Source organism: Ictalurus punctatus, chromosome 10, assembly GCF_001660625.3.
Source record: "Ictalurus punctatus breed USDA103 chromosome 10, Coco_2.0, whole genome shotgun sequence".
Taxonomy (NCBI): Eukaryota; Metazoa; Chordata; class Actinopteri; order Siluriformes; family Ictaluridae; genus Ictalurus; species Ictalurus punctatus.
The window spans coordinates 30,225,001-30,230,000 of NC_030425.2; positions in this window are offsets into that span (position 1 = coordinate 30,225,001).

Below are 5,000 nucleotides of genomic sequence, written 5' to 3' on the forward strand. Positions count from 1 at the left end.
ATGCAGCTCTGGAATTCCCTCAAGTCTCTCGTTGTTCCTGGAATAATTATAAAGGCTCTTATTCCTATTTTTGAGCTGAAGAGTGTGTGTGTGTGTGTGTGTGTGTGTGTGTGTGTGTGTGTGTGTGTGTGCAGGGGTTTATTAAAATGAAGTGAGTTCAATTTGAATCACGCAGAGGCTGTCAGCGACTCCTCGGATTGCCCAGCCTGATGAAATTGCTCTTGCCGTTATTTAAAAGCAGTTGTAATCCATCTGAAAAGGGGCCACAATTTAATCCATCTCATTTCTTCCTCCTTTCGCACAGCAGTAACGCTCCGTGACAAAAAAAATCTATCAAAGCGATGTAGCCTGGTGATTTAGTAATTATCTTTTTTTTCTTTTTTTTACACAACTGCAATTCAGAGCAGATTAATTGAGGTCTTATCTGAGCCGAGCTGCAGGTCATTTACCTCAACACACACACACACACACACACACACACACACACACACACACACACACACACCCCGCTGTGTGCTTTATCTTAATCTTCATCATCCTCATCCTCACCTGAGTCTCCAGCCTGCAGAATATTACCATCAGATATTTAAAACATAATCAGGAGCAAAACTTTAAAGTAAAGAGGAAGTGTTTAAAACACACACACACACACACACACACACACACACACACACACACACACACGCACACACGCACACACACACACACACACACGCACACAAACACACACACATGCACACAAACACACAAACACACGCACGCACAAACACACACATGCACACACACACACACACACACACACACACACACATGCACACACACACACACACACACACACACACACACACACACACATGCACACACACACTCACACACACACATGCAAACACACACACACACACACACACACACACACACACACACACACACACACACACATTAAATACTACTACTACTACTACTAATACTAATAGCACATCATTTACAGACAAAAACATTTTTATAACAGCGCTGGTCCCAGCGTTATGTTTCCATCCTGTTGAACATTTTGTAGGACTTATATTATTTTAAAAGGTCAAGGTCACAGCAAGGTCAGATGTCTGAAATACTTTTTCTTCCTTCCTGTGTGAAGTGTATTTTTATGGGATTTCTGATGTACAAATTAGTGACAGTACAGACTAATAATAATAATAATAATAATAATAATAATAATAATAATAATAATAATAATGGTGGTGGTTGTTGTTGTTGTTGTTGTTGTTGTTGTTGTTGTTGTTGTTGTTGTTGTTCTTCTTCTTCTTCTTCTTCTTCTTCTTCTTCTTCTTCTTCTTCTTATTATTATTATTATTATTATTACATTTATATTTACATTTATTCATTTAGCAGACGCTTTTACCCAAAGTGATATTATATCAAGCGGAGAACAATACGAGCAGTGCTACCGTACACGATTTATAATTGAGTTCTAGAGAAGCACAGTGCACAGAGTAGAGGGGTAAGAGCCAGAGTATTTATTTATTTATTTATTTATTTATTTATTTTAAAGATAATGTGGAGTTGACATTTTAAGAGTTGGTTAGGTGTTCATGGAAGAGGTGGGTCTTTAGCTGTTTTTGAAGATGGAGAGAGATTCTGTGGTCCGGATTGAGGTTGGAAGTTCATTCCAGCACTGAGGAACAGTTAGTGTGAAGGTTCTGGAAAGGGATCTTGCGCCACGCTGAGTGGGAACTACTAAACGTCGGTCGCTAATCGATCGCAGATTGCGAGAGGGAACGTAGGCCTTCAGGAGAGAGTTGAGGTAGGGGGCGCTGTTCCAGACAAGGTCTTGTAGGTGAGCATCAAGGCCTTGAATCTGATATGGGTGTCTACAGGAAGGGAGATGAAGAGGGGTGTGATGTGGGTTCTCTTGGGCTGGTTGAAGACGAGGCGCGCTGCTGCATTCTGAATCATCTGCAGGGGTGTGATGGAGCTGCCGGGAGGCCCGAGAGTAGTGAGTTGCAGTAGTCCAGTTTAGAGATAACAAGAGCCTGGACTAGTGTCTGTGTGGCCTGTTCGGGGAGGTAGGGTCGGATTTTAATTTATTATTATTAATATTATTATTATTATTATTTATTACTGCTAACCCGAACCCTGGCACTTTTCATTTTGAGTTCAAATGAATTTCTCTGCATTGAACGGACAACAAATCTATAACTTTATTTAACAGGATGAAAAAGAAAAGGCCTAAGAATAGTTCAGTTTAAAAAAATATGTTTTTAATGTGGATTTTAAAGCAGTTATTAAGCTGTAGAGGACTGGTCACCATCCCTGTTCCTGGAGATCTACCTTCCTGAAGACTGTGGCTCCAACCGTAATGGTCCCTACCTCCTTAATAAGTTCTTCATCAGCTAAAACAGGTGTGTTAGATTTTGGTTGGAGATGAAACCTGCAGGAAGGATCTCCAGGAAGTGGGCTGGTGAACACTGCTGTAGAGCGCTCCTGATGTTCTCTGGTGTTCTCTGATCTTCTCTGGAACACTATAGTGAATGATCAACCAGCACAAAAATCACTCAAATTTGAGGTTTTCATGTATCTTTAGATTAATATGTTGTTTATACCTCTACTGAGTGAGATGAAGATACGTTGATGTTTTGGAATAAAAGTTTATGAACCTGAACATGGACACTATCAAAAAGCAGCTTTACAGAAATCTGGATCTAGCTGCCAAAGGTTCTTCTCCACCATGTTCTCCAGGTGCTCCATTTCCCAACGTAGTGTATATCAGTGTGAGCCCGGGGCCCGAGGTGGACTGCACCATGTTTTTTGAGGGAAACTGAAGGGCACATGCAAAGGGGCGTACAGTCGGGCAGGATGGTGCTGCTGCATGAGGAATGTCTTCAGGATCTGGTTCAAGCTGCAACACAAACACAGCACTTTAATGTGGGATTATGAAGCTGTGGGAACGAAAACACCCCGAAGTTCCTGCAGATCTAATAATTAAACATTTATTAACTTCATTACAGTTAACGAAGATGAAGTTTGATGACGCGTGCTGGATAAAGTTGACTGATTAATCTGAAACGTGTCTCTCGACTCCTTCTCTCTCTTTGCGCTCGGCTGTAGATCTGGCTCTGGGTTAGAGAACGTACCTGCGCTTCTTTATATAACATACTTCATCACAGAACGGAGAAAGACGGAGGAGAAACCAGCTGCTATGAGCTCCTGTCTGCCATCTTTATTCATCCAAACCCAACCGAAATCTTTCAGAAATAGACGACTGCGTTCAACACTGTGTCATGAGCTTGTTATAAATGTGCCACACCGTGTGTTATACACTGTGCTGTGTTAACATTTATATTATTACAAGTGTTATAAACACTTAATACACTCTGTTATAGCAACATAATCACCAGTAACAGTAACTCTGCATCTTCACACCACTGCGTCACTCAGCGTTTCCCTGTAACACACACACACACACACACACACACACACACACACACACACACACACACACACACACAGGGTTTATACTTTACTTATTCACATCGCTAATCAATTAAATACGTGACGCATTTTCGTTGGAAATCTCGGCTTTGCAAAACTCTTTCTTCTTCCCAGAAAGCGTTTCTGCGCTGAACGATTATGAGACAGTTCTCCAAATGGAGGAAGGTGGTTTCATTAGGAAACTCATCACTCACGTTGATAGCGGAGGATAATTAAAGCAGAACCCACATTGCCTTCACTCTGAGCTGGCTGCCAGACCGGGTTTAGGAGGAGAAGCGTGTAACGATATCATGAATATAATGAATATAATGATAAAGCATGTTTATTTGGAGAACAGGAGGACACGGTGAGAGAAAATGGAGAATCTGCACCGGCCATTGATTGAGAACAACAAATGTGACGCTGCTTCCCGTTAAATGCCTTCTCTTCCATCTCTGAGAGACTTCGCTGAGGATCAGGAGTCCTTATCCATTTAATATATGCTGCGAGAGCGTCCTGACAAATATAGATTTGAATCGATGCGATGGTGGAGAGGCTCGTTAAACTTAAATCAGCTTGGAAGTGGTGCATGCCTGCCTCACAGCTGCTATCATTAGCCAGTGGGCTTGGAGATTATTGGAGAAATGTCCTTGTGTGTGTGTGAGATGCCCCAATTACACTGCTCAGATGGTGGAATAGAAACACTGAGGACAGAAATGCCACAGGAAGCCGTTTTAATGGTGTTACGTTTCCTTTTTAGAAAATGTTTCGTGTCTTTCATCGTTGATTCAGGAACGGAGAAGGTTATACTTTTATTTCTGGGTTTCAAACAGAGATGAACTTTGTTAATGTCTCCAGTGAGGTGGAGCGCTCTGGCTGAGAGGTGTGTAACGGCGAGAAAGCCATCGATCTTATGAAGCTGGTGAGGCGTTTCAGGAAGCCGGACATCACGGCATCATGTGTCCCGGGTTTTGTGCACAGAAATGCGAATAGGTCGTGAATTACAGCTGTGTGTCGTCTATATACAGAGTACAGGAGAAGCTTTTTCATTAAAAAAAAGTCATTATAACATTACGTGCTGATTAACTGGAATACTATCATGAATACCCCAAGGGGGCGGAGCTAACCTGCTAGAACAGGTGAGTCTGTGGACCAGCGATGTTCTTACAGAGTTCATTCAGGAAGGAAAGGAATAAACAGTTTCTTATGTCAGAATTTGCACTGTAGTAGAAAAATAAGATTAATAACAATTGATTCTCCTTAAGGGATCTTCTCTTGTCCCTCCTTAAGTGGAGAACCCTTAATGTTCTATGTAGAACCCTTCAGCTGTTGCGTGTCTCCTCCTTACAGAGAGAACTAACCTGAGATTCAGCGAGTTTGTGTTAGGCAAGTAACCCAAACAGATCAGGGTGCCAATACTTTATTCCTGGAGGAAATATTGAGAATGTTAAATACATTTCCATTGTTGGAGCCCGTAAAGTTTCCATGTAGAGTCCTGCAACTAAGTTTTGTTCGATTCCATGTAGAACCCTTTT